A 19,058-nucleotide genomic window follows, 5' to 3' on the forward strand; every position below is an offset into this window, starting at 1 on the left:
CCTTAAACACTGTTTCAGGGCAAGAGATTGTGATTTAGACTAAAAGGGAATGCATTATAAGAAGAATCTTTACTTTGAAACTGTTCTTTACCTTTTTCACACAATGAAATAGATTTGTATTCACCTTAAACACTGTTGCAGGGCAAGAGATTGTGTTTAGACTAAAAGGGAATGTATTATAAGAAGAATCTTTACTTTGAAACTGTTCTTTACCTTTTTCACACTATGAAACAGCTTTGTATTCACCTTAAACACCGTTTCAGGGCAAGAGATTGTGTTTTAGACTAAAAGGGAATGCATTATAAGAAGAATCTTTACTTTGAAACTGTTCTTTACCTTTTTCACACTATGAAACAGCTTTGTATTCACCTTAAACACCGTTTCAGGGCAATAGATTGTGTTTTAGACTAAAAGGGGATGCATTATAAGAAGAATCTTTACTTAGAAACTCTGTTCTTTACCTTTTTCACACTATGAAACAGCTTTGTATTCACCTTAAACACTGTTGCAGGGCAAGAGATTGTGTTTAGACTAAAAGGGAATGTATTATAAGAAGAATCTTTACTTTGAAACTGTTCTTTACCTTTTTCACACTATGAAACAGCTTTGTATTCACCTTAAACACCGTTTCAGGGCAAGAGATTGCGTTTTACACGAAAAGGGAATGCATTATAAGAGGAATCTTTCCTTAGAAACTCTGTTCTTTACCATTTTCACACTATGAAACATCTTTGTATTCACCTTAAACACTGTTGCAGGGCAAGAGATTGTGTTTAGACTAAAAGGGAATGCATTATAAGAAGACTCTTAGAAACTTTGTTCTTTACCTTTCTCACACTATGAAACAGCTTTGTATTGACCTTAAACACTGTTGCAGGGCAAGAAATTGTGTTTTCGACTAAAAGGGAATGCATTATAAGAAGAATCTTTACTTAGAAACTCTGTTCTTTACCTTTTTCACACTATGAAACAGCTTTGTATTCACCTTAAACACTGTTGCAGGGCAAGAGATCGTGTTTAGACTAAAAGGGAATGCATTATAAGAAGAATCTTTACTTAGAAACTCTGTTCTTTACCTTTTTTACACAATGAAACAGCTTTGTATTCACCTTAAACACTGTTGCAGGGCAAGAGATCGTGTTTAGACTAAAAGGGAATGCATTATAAGAAGAATCTTTACTTAGAAACTGTTCTTTACCTTTTTCACACTATGAAACAGCTTTGTATTCACCTTAAACACTGTTTCAGGGCAAGAGATTGTATTTTAGACTAAAAGGGAATGCATTATAGGAATAATCTTTACTTAGAAACTGTTCTTTACCTTTTTCAGACTATGAAACAGCTTTGTATTCACCTTAAACACTTTTTCAGGGCAAGAGATTGTGTTTTAGACTAAAAGGGAATGCATTATAAGAAGAATCTTTACTTAGAAACTCTGTTCTTTACCTTTTTTACACAATGAAACAGTTTTGTATTCACCTTAAACACTGTTTCAGGGCAAGAGATCGTGTTTAGACTAAAAGGGAATGCATTATAAGAAGAATATTTTCTTAGAAACTCTGTTCTTTACCTTTTTCACACTATGAAACAGCTTTGTATTCACCTTAAACACTGTTGCAGGGCAAGAGATTGTGTTTTAGACTCAAAGGGAATGCATTATAGGAATAATCTTTACTTTGAAACTGTTCTTTACCTTTTTCACACTATGAAACAGCTTTGTATTCAACTTAAACACCGTTTCAGGGCAATAGATTGTGTTTTAGACTAAAAGGGGATGCATTATAAGAAGAATCTTTACTTAGAAACTCTGTTCTTTACCTTTTTCACACTATGAAACAGCTTTGTATTCACCTTAAACACTGTTGCAGGGCAAGAGATTGTGTTTAGACTAAAAGGGAATGCATTATAAGAAGAATCTTTACTTTGAAACTGTTCTTTACCTTTTTCACACTATGAAACAGCTTTGTATTCAACTTAAACACTGTTGCAGGGCAAGAGATCGTGTTTAGACTAAAAGGGAATGCATTATAAGAAGAATCTTTACTTAGAAACTCTGTTCTTTACCTTTTTCACACTATGAAACAGCTTTGTATTCACCTTAAACACTGTTGCAGGGCAAGAGATCGTGTTTAGACTAAAAGGGAATGCATTATAAGAAGAATCTTTACTTAGAAACTCTGTTCTTTACCTTTTTTACACAATGAAACAGCTTTGTATTCACCTTAAACACTGTTGCAGGGCAAGAGATCATGTTTAGACTAAAAGGGAATGCATTATAAGAAGAATCTTTTCTTAGAAACTCTGTTCTTTACCTTTTTTACACAATGAAACAGTTTTGTATTCACCTTAAACACTGTTTCAGGGCAAGAGATCGTGTTTAGACTAAAAGGGAATGCATTATAAGAAGAATATTTTCTTAGAAACTCTGTTCTTTACCTTTTTCACACTATGAAACAGCTTTGTATTCACCTTAAACACTGTTTCAGGGCAAGAGATTTTATTTTAGACTAAAAGGGAATGCATTATAGGAATAATCTTTACTTTGAAACTCTGTTCTTTACCTTTTTCACACAAAGAAATAGATTTGTATTCACCTTAAACACTGTTGCAGGGCAAGAGATTGTGTTTTAGACTAAAAGGGAATGCATTATAAGAAGAATCTTTACTTTGAAACTGTTCTTTACCTTTTTCACACTATGAAACAGCTTTGTATTCACCTTAAACACTGTTTCAGGGCAAGAGATTGTATTTTAGACTAAAAGGGAATGCATTATAGGAATAATCTTTACTTAGAAACTCTGTTCTTTACCTTTTTCACACTATGAAACAGCTTTGTATTCACCTTAAACACTGTTTCAGGGCAAGAGATTGTGATTTAGACTAAAAGGGAATGCATTATAAGAAGAATCTTTACTTTGAAACTGTTCTTTACCTTTTTCACACAATGAAATAGATTTGTATTCACCTTAAACACTGTTGCAGGGCAAGAGATTGTGTTTAGACTAAAAGGGAATGTATTATAAGAAGAATCTTTACTTTGAAACTGTTCTTTACCTTTTTCACACTATGAAACAGCTTTGTATTCACCTTAAACACCGTTTCAGGGCAAGAGATTGTGTTTTAGACTAAAAGGGAATGCATTATAAGAAGAATCTTTACTTTGAAACTGTTCTTTACCTTTTTCACACTATGAAACAGCTTTGTATTCACCTTAAACACCGTTTCAGGGCAATAGATTGTGTTTTAGACTAAAAGGGGATGCATTATAAGAAGAATCTTTACTTAGAAACTCTGTTCTTTACCTTTTTCACACTATGAAACAGCTTTGTATTCACCTTAAACACTGTTGCAGGGCAAGAGATTGTGTTTAGACTAAAAGGGAATGTATTATAAGAAGAATCTTTACTTTGAAACTGTTCTTTACCTTTTTCACACTATGAAACAGCTTTGTATTCACCTTAAACACCGTTTCAGGGCAAGAGATTGCGTTTTACACGAAAAGGGAATGCATTATAAGAGGAATCTTTCCTTAGAAACTCTGTTCTTTACCATTTTCACACTATGAAACATCTTTGTATTCACCTTAAACACTGTTGCAGGGCAAGAGATTGTGTTTAGACTAAAAGGGAATGTATTATAAGAAGAATCTTTACTTTGAAACTCTGTTCTTTACCTTTTTCACACTATGAAACAGCTTTGTATTCACCTTAAACACTGTTTCAGGGCAAGAGATTGTGTTTTAGACTAAAAGGGAATGCATTATAAGAAGACTCTTTACTTAGAAACTTTGTTCTTTACCTTTTTCTCACTATGAAACAGCTTTGTATTGACCCTAAACACTGTTTCAGGGCAAGAGATTGTGTTTTCGACTAAAAGGGAATGAATTATAAGAAGAATCTTTACTTAGAAACTCTGTTCTTTACCTTTTTCACACTATGAAACAGCTTTGTATTCACCTTAAACACTGTTGCAGGGCAAGAGATCGTGTTTAGACTAAAAGGGAATGCATTATAAGAAGAATCTTTTCTTAGAAACTCTGTTCTTTACCTTTTTCACACTATGAAACAGCTTTGTATTCACCTTAAACACTGTTTCAGGGCAAGAGATTGTGTTTTAGACTAAAAGGGAATGCATTATAAGAAGAATCTTTTCTTTGAAACTCTGTTCTTTACCTTTTTCACACTATGAAACAGCTTTGTATTCACCTTAAACACTGTTGCAGGGCAAGAGATTGTGTTTTAGACTAAAAGGGAATGCATTATAAGAAGAATCTTTACTTAGAAACTGTTCTTTACCTTTTTCACACTATGAAACAGCTTTGTATTCACCTTAAACACTGTTTCAGGGCAAGAGATTGTGTTTTCGACTAAAAGGGGATGCATTATAAGAAGAATCTTTATTTAGAAACTCTGTTCTTTACCTTTTTCACACTATGAAACAGCTTTGTATTCACCTTAAACACTGTTTCAGGGCAAGAGATTGTGTTTTAGACTAAAAGGGAATGCATTATAAGAAGACTCTTAGAAACTTTGTTCTTTACCTTTCTCACACTATGAAACAGCTTTGTATTGACCTTAAACACTGTTGCAGGGCAAGAAATTGTGTTTTCGACTAAAAGGGAATGCATTATAAGAAGAATCTTTACTTAGAAACTCTGTTCTTTACCTTTTTCACACTATGAAACAGCTTTGTATTCACCTTAAACACTGTTGCAGGGCAAGAGATCGTGTTTAGACTAAAAGGGAATGCATTATAAGAAGAATCTTTACTTAGAAACTCTGTTCTTTACCTTTTTTACACAATGAAACAGCTTTGTATTCACCTTAAACACTGTTGCAGGGCAAGAGATCGTGTTTAGACTAAAAGGGAATGCATTATAAGAAGAATCTTTACTTAGAAACTGTTCTTTACCTTTTTCACACTATGAAACAGCTTTGTATTCACCTTAAACACTGTTTCAGGGCAAGAGATTGTATTTTAGACTAAAAGGGAATGCATTATAGGAATAATCTTTACTTAGAAACTGTTCTTTACCTTTTTCAGACTATGAAACAGCTTTGTATTCACCTTAAACACTGTTGCAGGGCAAGAGATTGTGTTTTAGACTAAAAGGGAATGCATTATAAGAAGAATCTTTTCTTTGAAACTCTGTTCTTTACCTTTTTCACACTATGAAACAGCTTTGTATTCACCTTAAACACTGTTGCAGGGCAAGAGATTGTGTTTTAGACTAAAAGGGAATGCATTATAAGAAGAATCTTTACTTAGAAACTGTTCTTTACCTTTTTCACACTATGAAACAGCTTTGTATTCACCTTAAACACTGTTTCAGGGCAAGAGATTGTGTTTTCGACTAAAAGGGGATGCATTATAAGAAGAATCTTTATTTAGAAACTCTGTTCTTTACCTTTTTCACACTATGAAACAGCTTTGTATTCACCTTAAACACTGTTTCAGGGCAAGAGATTGTGTTTTAGACTAAAAGGGAATGCATTATAAGAAGACTCTTAGAAACTTTGTTCTTTACCTTTCTCACACTATGAAACAGCTTTGTATTGACCTTAAACACTGTTGCAGGGCAAGAAATTGTGTTTTCGACTAAAAGGGAATGCATTATAAGAAGAATCTTTACTTAGAAACTCTGTTCTTTACCTTTTTCACACTATGAAACAGCTTTGTATTCACCTTAAACACTGTTGCAGGGCAAGAGATCGTGTTTAGACTAAAAGGGAATGCATTATAAGAAGAATCTTTACTTAGAAACTCTGTTCTTTACCTTTTTTACACAATGAAACAGCTTTGTATTCACCTTAAACACTGTTGCAGGGCAAGAGATCGTGTTTAGACTAAAAGGGAATGCATTATAAGAAGAATCTTTACTTAGAAACTGTTCTTTACCTTTTTCACACTATGAAACAGCTTTGTATTCACCTTAAACACTGTTTCAGGGCAAGAGATTGTATTTTAGACTAAAAGGGAATGCATTATAGGAATAATCTTTACTTAGAAACTGTTCTTTACCTTTTTCAGACTATGAAACAGCTTTGTATTCACCTTAAACACTTTTTCAGGGCAAGAGATTGTGTTTTAGACTAAAAGGGAATGCATTATAAGAAGAATCTTTACTTAGAAACTCTGTTCTTTACCTTTTTTACACAATGAAACAGTTTTGTATTCACCTTAAACACTGTTTCAGGGCAAGAGATCGTGTTTAGACTAAAAGGGAATGCATTATAAGAAGAATCTTTACTTAGAAACTCTGTTCTTTACCTTTTTTACACAATGAAACAGCTTTGTATTCACCTTAAACACTGTTGCAGGGCAAGAGATCGTGTTTAGACTAAAAGGGAATGCATTATAAGAAGAATCTTTACTTAGAAACTGTTCTTTACCTTTTTCACACTATGAAACAGCTTTGTATTCACCTTAAACACTGTTTCAGGGCAAGAGATTGTATTTTAGACTAAAAGGGAATGCATTATAGGAATAATCTTTACTTAGAAACTGTTCTTTACCTTTTTCAGACTATGAAACAGCTTTGTATTCACCTTAAACACTTTTTCAGGGCAAGAGATTGTGTTTTAGACTAAAAGGGAATGCATTATAAGAAGAATCTTTACTTAGAAACTCTGTTCTTTACCTTTTTTACACAATGAAACAGTTTTGTATTCACCTTAAACACTGTTTCAGGGCAAGAGATCGTGTTTAGACTAAAAGGGAATGCATTATAAGAAGAATATTTTCTTAGAAACTCTGTTCTTTACCTTTTTCACACTATGAAACAGCTTTGTATTCACCTTAAACACTGTTTCAGGGCAAGAGATTGTATTTTAGACTAAAAGGGAATGCATTATAGGAATAATCTTTACTTTGAAACTCTGTTCTTTACCTTTTTCACACAAAGAAATAGATTTGTATTCACCTTAAACACTGTTGCAGGGCAAGAGATTGTGTTTTAGACTAAAAGGGAATGCATTATAAGAAGAATCTTTACTTTGAAACTGTTCTTTACCTTTTTCACACTATGAAACAGCTTTGTATTCAACTTAAACACCGTTTCAGGGCAATAGATTGTGTTTTAGACTAAAAGGGGATGCATTATAAGAAGAATCTTTACTTAGAAACTCTGTTCTTTACCTTTTTCACACTATGAAACAGCTTTGTATTCACCTTAAACACTGTTGCAGGGCAAGAGATTGTGTTTAGACTAAAAGGGAATGTATTATAAGAAGAATCTTTACTTTGAAACTGTTCTTTACCTTTTTCACACTATGAAACAGCTTTGTATTCACCTTAAACACCGTTTCAGCGCAAGAGATTGCGTTTTACACGAAAAGGGAATGCATTATAAGAAGAATCTTTACTTAGAAACTCTGTTCTTTACCATTTTCACACTATGAAACATCTTTGTATTCACCTTAAACACTGTTTCAGGGCAAGAGATTGTGTTTAGACTAAAAGGGAATGTATTATAAGAAGAATCTTTACTTTGAAACTCTGTTCTTTACCTTTTTCACACTATGAAACAGCTTTGTATTCACCTTAAACACTGTTTCAGGGCAAGAGATTGTGTTTTAGACTAAAAGGGAATGCATTATAAGAAGACTCTTTACTTAGAAACTTTGTTCTTTACCTTTTTCACACTATGAAACAGCTTTGTATTCACCTTAAACACTGTTTCAGGGCAAGATATTGTGTTTTAGACTAAAAGGGAATGCATTATAAGAAGAATCTTTACTTAGAAACTCTGTTCTTTACCATTTTCACACTATGAAACAGCTTTGTATTCACCTTAAACACTGTTGCAGGGCAAGAGATTGTGTTTAGACTAAAAGGGAATGTATTATAAGAAGAATCTACTTTGAAACTCTGTTCTTTACCTTTCTCACACTATGAAACAGCTTTGTATTCACCTTAAACACTGTTTCAGGGCAAGAGATTATGTTTTAGACTAAAAGGGGATGCATTATAAGAAGAATCTTTATTTAGAAACTCTGTTCTTTACCTTTTTCACACTATGAAACAGCTTTGTATTCACCTTAAACACTGTTTCAGGGCAAGAGATTGTGTTTTAGACTAAAAGGGAATGCATTATAAGAAGACTCTTTACTTAGAAACTTTGTTCTTTACCTTTTTCACACTATGAAACAGCTTTGTATTGACCTTAAACACTGTTGCAGGGCAAGAAATTGTGTTTTAGACTAAAAGGGAATGCATTATAAGAAGAATCTTTACTTAGAAACTCTGTTCTTTACCTTTTTCACACTATGAAACAGCTTTGTATTCACCTTAAACACTGTTGCAGGGCAAGAGATCGTGTTTAGACTAAAAGGGAATGCATTATAAGAAGAATCTTTACTTAGAAACTCTGTTCTTTACCTTTTTTACACAATGAAACAGCTTTGTATTCACCTTAAACACTGTTGCAGGGCAAGAGATCGTGTTTAGACTAAAAGGGAATGCATTATAAGAAGAATCTTTTCTTAGAAACTCTGTTCTTTACCTTTTTTACACAATGAAAGTTTTGTATTCACCTTAAACACTGTTTCAGGGCAAGAGATCGTGTTTAGACTAAAAGGGAATGCATTATCAGAAGAATATTTTCTTAGAAACTCTGTTCTTTACCTTTTTCACACTATGAAACAGCTTTGTATTCACCTTAAACACTGTTTCAGGGCAAGAGATTGTATTTTAGACTAAAAGGGAATGCATTATAGGAATAATCTTTACTTAGAAACTCTGTTCTTTACCTTTTTCACACTATGAAACAGCTTTGTATTGACCTTAAACACTGTTTCAGGGCAAGAGATTGTGATTTAGACTAAAAGGGAATGCATTATAAGAAGAATCTTTACTTTGAAACTGTTCTTTACCTTTTTCACACAATGAAATAGATTTGTATTCACCTTAAACACTGTTGCAGGGCAAGAGATTGTGTTTAGACTAAAAGGGAATGTATTATAAGAAGAATCTTTACTTTGAAACTGTTCTTTACCTTTTTCACACTATGAAACAGCTTTGTATTCACCTTAAACACCGTTTCAGGGCAAGAGATTGTGTTTTAGACTAAAAGGGAATGCATTATAAGAAGAATCTTTACTTTGAAACTGTTCTTTACCTTTTTCACACTATGAAACAGCTTTGTATTCACCTTAAACACCGTTTCAGGGCAAGAGATTGCGTTTTACACGAAAAGGGAATGCATTATAAGAAGAATCTTTACTTAGAAACTCTGTTCTTTACCATTTTCACACTATGAAACATCTTTGTATTCACCTTAAACACTGTTGCAGGGCAAGAGATTGTGTTTAGACTAAAAGGGAATGTATTATAAGAAGAATCTTTACTTTGAAACTCTGTTCTTTACCTTTTTCACACTATGAAACAGCTTTGTATTCACCTTAAACACTGTTTCAGTGCAAGAGATTGTGTTTTAGACTAAAAGGGAATGCATTATAAGAAGACTCTTTACTTAGAAACTTTGTTCTTTACCTTTTTCACACTATGAAACAGCTTTGTATTGACCTTAAACACTGTTGCAGGGCAAGATATTGTGTTTTCGACTAAAAGGGAATGAATTATAAGAAGAATCTTTACTTAGAAACTCTGTTCTTTACCTTTTTCACACTGTGAAACAGCTTTGTATTCACCTTAAACACTGTTTCAGGGCAAGAGATTGTGTTTTAGACTAAAAGGGAATGCATTATAAGAAGAATCTTTACTTTGAAACTGTTCTTTACCTTTTTCACACTATGAAACAGCTTTGTATTCACCTTAAACACCGTTTCAGGGCAATAGATTGTGTTTTAGACTAAAAGGGGATGCATTATAAGAAGAATCTTTACTTAGAAACTCTGTTCTTTACCTTTTTCACACTATGAAACAGCTTTGTATTCACCTTAAACACTGTTGCAGGGCAAGAGATTGTGTTTAGACTAAAAGGGAATGTATTATAAGAAGAATCTTTACTTTGAAACTGTTCTTTACCTTTTTCACACTATGAAACAGCTTTGTATTCACCTTAAACACCGTTTCAGCGCAAGAGATTGTGTTTTACACGAAAAGGGAATGCATTATAAAAAGAATCTTTACTTAGAAACTCTGTTCTTTACCATTTTCACACTATGAAACATCTTTGTATTCACCTTAAACACTGTTGCAGGGCAAGAGATTGTGTTTAGACTAAAAGGGAATGTATTATAAGAAGAATCTTTACTTTGAAACTCTGTTCTTTACCTTTTTCACACTATGAAACAGCTTTGTATTCACCTTAAACACTGTTTCAGGGCAAGAGATTGTGTTTTAGACTAAAAGGGAATGCATTATAAGAAGACTCTTTACTTAGAAACTTTGTTCTTTACCTTTTTCACACTATGAAACAGCTTTGTATTGACCTTAAACACTGTTTCAGGGCAAGAGATTGTGTTTTCGACTAAAAGGGAATGAATTATAAGAAGAATCTTTACTTAGAAACTCTGTTCTTTACCTTTTTCACACTATGAAACAGCTTTGTATTCACCTTAAACACTGTTGCAGGGCAAGAGATCGTGTGTAGACTAAAAGGGAATGCATTATAAGAAGAATCTTTACTTAGAAACTCTGTTCTTTACCTTTTTCACACTATGAAACAGCTTTGTATTCACCTTAAACACTGTTTCAGGGCAAGATATTGTGTTTTAGACTAAAAGGGAATGCATTATAAGAAGAATCTTTACTTAGAAACTCTGTTCTTTACCATTTTCACACTATGAAACAGCTTTGTATTCACCTTAAACACTGTTGCAGGGCAAGAGATTGTGTTTAGACTAAAAGGGAATGTATTATAAGAAGAATCTACTTTGAAACTCTGTTCTTTACCTTTCTCACACTATGAAACAGCTTTGTATTCACCTTAAACACTGTTTCAGGGCAAGAGATTATGTTTTAGACTAAAAGGGGATGCATTATAAGAAGAATCTTTATTTAGAAACTCTGTTCTTTACCTTTTTCACACTATGAAACAGCTTTGTTTTCACCTTAAACACTGTTGCAGGGCAAGAAATTGTGTTTTAGACTAAAAGGGAATGCATTATAAGAAGAATCTTTACTTAGAAACTCTGTTCTTTACCTTTTTCACACTATGAAACAGCTTTGTATTCACCTTAAACACTGTTGCAGGGCAAGAGATCGTGTTTAGACTAAAAGGGAATGCATTATAAGAAGAATCTTTTCTTAGAAACTCTGTTCTTTACCTTTTTTACACAATGAAAGTTTTGTATTCACCTTAAACACTGTTTCAGGGCAAGAGATCGTGTTTAGACTAAAAGGGAATGCATTATAAGAAGAATATTTTCTTAGAAACCCTGTTCTTTACCTTTTTCACACTATGAAACAGCTTTGTATTCACCTTAAACACTGTTTCAGGGCAAGAGATTGTATTTTAGACTAAAAGGGAATGCATTATAGGAATAATCTTTACTTAGAAACTCTGTTCTTTACCTTTTTCACACTATGAAACAGCTTTGTATTCACCTTAAACACTGTTTCAGGGCAAGAGATTGTGATTTAGACTAAAAGGGAATGCATTATAAGAAGAATCTTTACTTTGAAACTGTTCTTTACCTTTTTCACACAATGAAATAGATTTGTATTCACCTTAAACACTGTTGCAGGGCAAGAGATTGTGTTTAGACTAAAAGGGAATGTATTATAAGAAGAATCTTTACTTTGAAACTGTTCTTTACCTTTTTCACACTATGAAACAGCTTTGTATTCACCTTAAACACCGTTTCAGGGCAAGAGATTGTGTTTTTGACTAAAAGGGAATGCATTATAAGAAGAATCTTTACTTTGAAACTGTTCTTTACCTTTTTCACACTATGAAACAGCTTTGTATTCACCTTAAACACCGTTTCAGGGCAATAGATTGTGTTTTAGACTAAAAGGGGATGCATTATAAGAAGAATCTTTACTTAGAAACTCTGTTCTTTACCTTTTTCACACTATGAAACAGCTTTGTATTCACCTTAAACACTGTTGCAGGGCAAGAGATTGTGTTTAGACTAAAAGGGAATGTATTATAAGAAGAATCTTTACTTTGAAACTCTGTTCTTTACCTTTTTCACACTATGAAACAGCTTTGTATTTACCTTAAACACTGTTTCAGGGCAAGAGATTGTGTTTTAGACTAAAAGGGAATGCATTATAAGAAGACTCTTTACTTAGAAACTTTGTTCTTTACCTTTTTCACACTATGAAACAGCTTTGTATTGACCTTAAACACTGTTTCAGGGCAAGAGATTGTGTTTTCGACTAAAAGGGAATGAATTATAAGAAGAATCTTTACTTAGAAACTCTGTTCTTTACCTTTTTCACACTATGAAACAGCTTTGTATTCACCTTAAACACTGTTGCAGGGCAAGAGATCGTGTTTAGACTAAAAGGGAATGCATTATAAGAAGAATCTTTTCTTAGAAACTCTGTTCTTTACCTTTTTCACACTATGAAACAGCTTTGTATTCACCTTAAACACTGTTTCAGGGCAAGAGATTGTGTTTTAGACTAAAAGGGAATGCATTATAAGAAGAATCTTTTCTTTGAAACTCTGTTCTTTACCTTTTTCACACTATGAAACAGCTTTGTATTCACCTTAAACACTGTTGCAGGGCAAGAGATTGTGTTTTAGACTAAAAGGGAATGCATTATAAGAAGAATCTTTACTTAGAAACTGTTCTTTACCTTTTTCACACTATGAAACAGCTTTGTATTCACCTTAAACACTGTTTCAGGGCAAGAGATTGTGTTTTCGACTAAAAGGGAATGAATTATAAGAAGAATCTTTACTTAGAAACTCTGTTCTTTACCTTTTTCACACTATGAAACAGCTTTGTATTCACCTTAAACACTGTTGCAGGGCAAGAGATCGTGTTTAGACTAAAAGGGAATGCATTATAAGAAGACTCTTTACTTAGAAACTCTGTTCTTTACCTTTTTCACACTATGAAACAGCTTTGTATTCACCGTAAACACTGTTGCAGGGCAAGAAATTGTGTTTTAGACTAAAAGGGAATGCATTATAAGAAGAATCTTTACTTAGAAACTCTGTTCTTTACCTTTTTCACACTATGAAACAGCTTTATTTTCAAATTAAACACTTTTTCAGAGCAAGAGATTGTGTTTTAGACTAAAAGGGAATGCATTATAAGAAGAATCTTTACTTTGAAACTCTGTTCTTTACCTTTTTCACACTATGAAACAGCTTTGTATTCACCTTAAACACCGTTTCAGGGTAAGAGATTGTGTTTTAGACTAATAGGCAATGCATTATAAGAAGAATCTTTACTTAGAATCTCTGTTCTTTACCTTTTTCACACTATGAAACAGCTTTGTATTCACCTTAAACACCGTTTCAGGGCAAGAGATTGCGTTTTACACGAAAAGGGAATGCATTATAAGAAGAATCTTTACTTAGAAACTCTGTTCTTTACCATTTTCACACTATGAAACAGCTTTGTATTCACCTTAAACACTGTTGCAGGGCAAGAGATTGTGTTTAGACTAAAAGGGAATGTATTATAAGAAGAATCTTTACTTTGAAACTCTGTTCTTTACCTTTTTCACACTATGAAACAGCTTTGTATTCACCTTAAACACTGTTTCAGGGCAAGAGATTGTGTTTTAGACTAAAAGGGAATGCATTATAAGAAGACTCTTTACTTAGAAACTTTGTTCTTTACCTTTTTCACACTATGAAACAGCTTTGTATTCACCTTAAACACTGTTGCAGGGCAAGAGATCGTGTTTAGACTAAAAGGGAATGCATTATAAGAAGAATCTTTTCTTAGAAACTCTATTCTTTACCTTTTTCACACTATGAAACAGCTTTGTATTGACCTTAAACACTGTTTCAGGGCAAGAGATTGTGTTTTCGACTAAAAGGGAATGAATTATAAGAAGAATCTTTACTTAGAAACTCTGTTCTTTACCTTTTTCACACTATGAAACAGCTTTGTATTCACCTTAAACACTGTTGCAGGGCAAGAGATCGTGTTTAGACTAAAAGGGAATGCATTATAAGAAGAATCTTTTCTTAGAAACTCTGTTCTTTACCTTTTTCACACTATGAAACAGCTTTGTATTCACCTTAAACACTGTTTCAGGGCAAGAGATTGTGTTTTAGACTAAAAGGGAATGCATTATAAGAAGAATCTTTTCTTTGAAACTCTGTTCTTTACCATTTTCACACTATGAAACAGCTTTGTATTCACCTTAAACACTGTTGCAGGGCAAGAGATTGTGTTTAGACTAAAAGGGAATGTATTATAAGAAGAATCTTTACTTTGAAACTCTGTTCTTTACCTTTTTCACACTATGAAACAGCTTTGTATTCACCTTAAACACTGTTTCAGGGCAAGAGATTGTGTTTTAGACTAAAAGGGAATGCATTATAAGAAGACTCTTTACTTAGAAACTTTGTTCTTTACCTTTTTCACACTATGAAACAGCTTTGTATTCACCTTAAACACTGTTGCAGGGCAAGAGATCGTGTTTAGACTAAAAGGGAATGCATTATAAGAAGAATCTTTTCTTAGAAACTCTATTCTTTACCTTTTTCACACTATGAAACAGCTTTGTATTGACCTTAAACACTGTTTCAGGGCAAGAGATTGTGTTTTCGACTAAAAGGGAATGAATTATAAGAAGAATCTTTACTTAGAAACTCTGTTCTTTACCTTTTTCACACTATGAAACAGCTTTGTATTCACCTTAAACACTGTTGCAGGGCAAGAGATCGTGTGTAGACTAAAAGGGAATGCATTATAAGAAGAATCTTTACTTAGAAACTCTGTTCTTTACCTTTTTCACACTATGAAACAGCTTTGTATTCACCTTAAACACTGTTTCAGGGCAAGATATTGTGTTTTAGACTAAAAGGGAATGCATTATAAGAAGAATCTTTACTTAGAAACTCTGTTCTTTACCATTTTCACACTATGAAACAGCTTTGTATTCACCTTAAACACTGTTGCAGGGCAAGAAATTGTGTTTAGACTAAAAGGGAATGTATTATAAGAAGAATCTACTTTGAAACTCTGTTCTTTACCTTTCTCACACTATGAAACAGCTTTGTATTCACCTTAAACACTGTTTCAGGGCAAGAGATTATGTTTTAGACTAAAAGGGGATGCATTATAAGAAGAATCTTTATTTAGAAACTCTGTTCTTTACCTTTTTCACACTATGAAACAGCTTTGTATTCACCTTAAACACTGTTGCAGGGCAAGAAATTGTGTTTTAGACTAAAAGGGAATGCATTATAAGAAGAATCTTTACTTAGAAACTCTGTTCTTTACCTTTTTCACACTATGAAACAGCTTTGTATTCACCTTAAACACTGTTGCAGGGCAAGAGATCGTGTTTAGACTAAAAGGGAATGCATTATAAGAAGAATCTTTTCTTAGAAACTCTGTTCTTTACCTTTTTTACACAATGAAAGTTTTGTATTCACCTTAAACACTGTTTCAGGGCAAGAGATCGTGTTTAGACTAAAAGGGAATGCATTATAAGAAGAATATTTTCTTAGAAACTCTGTTCTTTACCTTTTTCACACTATGAAACAGCTTTGTATTCACCTTAAACACTGTTTCAGGGCAAGAGATTGTATTTTAGACTAAAAGGGAATGCATTATAGGAATAATCTTTACTTAGAAACTCTGTTCTTTACCTTTTTCACACTATGAAACAGCTTTGTATTCACCTTAAACACTGTTTCAGGGCAAGAGATTGTGATTTAGACTAAAAGGGAATGCATTATAAGAAGAATCTTTACTTTGAAACTGTTCTTTACCTTTTTCACACAATGAAATAGATTTGTATTCACCTTAAACACTGTTGCAGGGCAAGAGATTGTGTTTAGACTAAAAGGGAATGTATTATAAGAAGAATCTTTACTTTGAAACTGTTCTTTACCTTTTTCACACTATGAAACAGCTTTGTATTCACCTTAAACACCGTTTCAGGGCAAGAGATTGTGTTTTTGACTAAAAGGGAATGCATTATAAGAAGAATCTTTACTTTGAAACTGTTCTTTACCTTTTTCACACTATGAAACAGCTTTGTATTCACCTTAAACACCGTTTCAGGGCAATAGATTGTGTTTTAGACTAAAAGGGGATGCATTATAAGAAGAATCTTTACTTAGAAACTCTGTTCTTTACCTTTTTCACACTATGAAACAGCTTTGTATTCACCTTAAACACTGTTGCAGGGCAAGAGATTGTGTTTAGACTAAAAGGGAATGTATTATAAGAAGAATCTTTACTTTGAAACTGTTCTTTACCTTTTTCACACTATGAAACAGCTTTGTATTCACCTTAAACACCGTTTCAGGGCAAGAGATTGCGTTTTACACGAAAAGGGAATTCATTATAAGAAGAATCTTTACTTAGAAACTCTGTTCTTTACCATTTTCACACTATGAAACATCTTTGTATTCACCTTAAACACTGTTGCAGGGCAAGAGATTGTGTTTAGACTAAAAGGGAATGTATTATAAGAAGAATCTTTACTTTGAAACTCTGTTCTTTACCTTTTTCACACTATGAAACAGCTTTGTATTCACCTTAAACACTGTTTCAGGGCAAGAGATTGTGTTTTAGACTAAAAGGGAATGCATTATAAGAAGACTCTTTACTTAGAAACTTTGTTCTTTACCTTTTTCACACTATGAAACAGCTTTGTATTGACCTTAAACACTGTTTCAGGGCAAGAGATTGTGTTTTCGACTAAAAGGGAATGAATTATAAGAAGAATCTTTACTTAGAAACTCTGTTCTTTACCTTTTTCACACTATGAAACAGCTTTGTATTCACCTTAAACACTGTTGCAGGGCAAGAGATCGTGTTTAGACTAAAAGGGAATGCATTATAAGAAGAATCTTTTCTTAGAAACTCTGTTCTTTACCTTTTTCACACTATGAAACAGCTTTGTATTCACCTTAAACACTGTTTCAGGGCAAGAGATTGTGTTTTAGACTAAAAGGGAATGCATTATAAGAAGAATCTTTTCTTTGAAACTCTGTTCTTTACCTTTTTCACACTATGAAACAGCTTTGTATTCACCTTAAACACTGTTGCAGGGCAAGAGATTGTGTTTTAGACTAAAAGGGAATGCATTATAAGAAGAATCTTTACTTAGAAACTGTTCTTTACCTTTTTCACACTATGAAACAGCTTTGTATTCACCTTAAACACTGTTTCAGGGCAAGAGATTGTGTTTTCGACTAAAAGGGAATGAATTATAAGAAGAATCTTTACTTAGAAACTCTGTTCTTTACCTTTTTCACACTATGAAACAGCTTTGTATTCACCTTAAACACTGTTGCAGGGCAAGAGATCGTGTTTAGACTAAAAGGGAATGCATTATAAGAAGACTCTTTACTTAGAAACTCTGTTCTTTACCTTTTTCGCACTATGAAACAGCTTTGTATTCACCGTAAACACTGTTGCAGGGCAAGAAATTGTGTTTTAGACTAAAAGGGAATGCATTATAAGAAGAATCTTTACTTAGAAACTCTGTTCTTTACCTTTTTCACACTATGAAACAGCTTTATTTTCAAATTAAACACTTTTTCAGAGCAAGAGATTGTGTTTTAGACTAAAAGGGAATGCATTATAAGAAGAATCTTTACTTTGAAACTCTGTTCTTTACCTTTTTCACACTATGAAACAGCTTTGTATTCACCTTAAACACCGTTTCAGGGTAAGAGATTGTGTTTTAGACTAATAGGCAATGCATTATAAGAAGAATCTTTACTTAGAATCTCTGTTCTTTACCTTTTTCACACTATGAAACAGCTTTGTATTCACCTTAAACACCGTTTCAGGGCAAGAGATTGCGTTTTACACGAAAAGGGAATGCATTATAAGAAGAATCTTTACTTAGAAACTCTGTTCTTTACCATTTTCACACTATGAAACAGCTTTGTATTCACCTTAAACACTGTTGCAGGGCAAGAGATTGTGTTTAGACTAAAAGGGAATGTATTATAAGAAGAATCTTTACTTTGAAACTCTGTTCTTTACCTTTTTCACACTATGAAACAGCTTTGTATTCACCTTAAACACTGTTTCAGGGCAAGAGATTGTGTTTTAGACTAAAAGGGAATGCATTATAAGAAGACTCTTTACTTAGAAACTTTGTTCTTTACCTTTTTCACACTATGAAACAGCTTTGTATTCACCTTAAACACTGTTGCAGGGCAAGAGATCGTGTTTAGACTAAAAGGGAATGCATTATAAGAAGAATCTTTTCTTAGAAACTCTATTCTTTACCTTTTTCACACTATGAAACAGCTTTGTATTCACCTTAAACACTGTTTCAGGGCAAGAGATTGTGTTTTAGACTAAAAGGGAATGCATTATAAGAAGAATCTTTTCTTTGAAACTCTGTTCTTTACCTTTTTCACACTATGGAACAGCTTTGTATTCACCTTAAACACTGTTGCAGGGCAAGAGATTGTGTTTTAGACTAAAAGGGAATGCATTATAAGAAGAATCTTTACTTAGAAACTGTTCTTTACCTTTTTCACACTATGAAACAGCTTTGTATTCACCTTAAACACTGTTTCAGGGCAAGAGATTGTGTTTTCGACTAAAAGGGAATGAATTATAAGAAGAATCTTTACTTAGAAACTCTGTTCTTTACCTTTTTCACACTATGAAACAGCTTTGTATTCACCTTAAACACTGTTGCAGGGCAAGAGATCGTGTTTAGACTAAAAGGGAATGCATTATAAGAAGACTCTTTACTTAGAAACTCTGTTCTTTACCTTTTTCACACTATGAAACAGCTTTGTATTCACATTAAACACTGTTGCAGGGCAAGAAATTGTGTTTTAGACTAAAAGGGAATGCATTATAAGAAGAATCTTTACTTAGAAACTCTGTTCTTTACCTTTTTCACACTATGAAACAGCTTTATTTTCAAATTAAACACTTTTTCAGAGCAAGAGATTGTGTTTTAGACTAAAAGGGAATGTATTATAAGAAGAATTTTTAGCTTTGAAACTGTTCTTTACC

The sequence above is a fragment of the Electrophorus electricus genome, chromosome 12 (assembly GCF_041902795.1).
Source record: "Electrophorus electricus isolate QZ-2024a chromosome 12, ASM4190279v1, whole genome shotgun sequence".
In the NCBI taxonomy this organism is placed as follows: Eukaryota; Metazoa; Chordata; class Actinopteri; order Gymnotiformes; family Gymnotidae; genus Electrophorus; species Electrophorus electricus.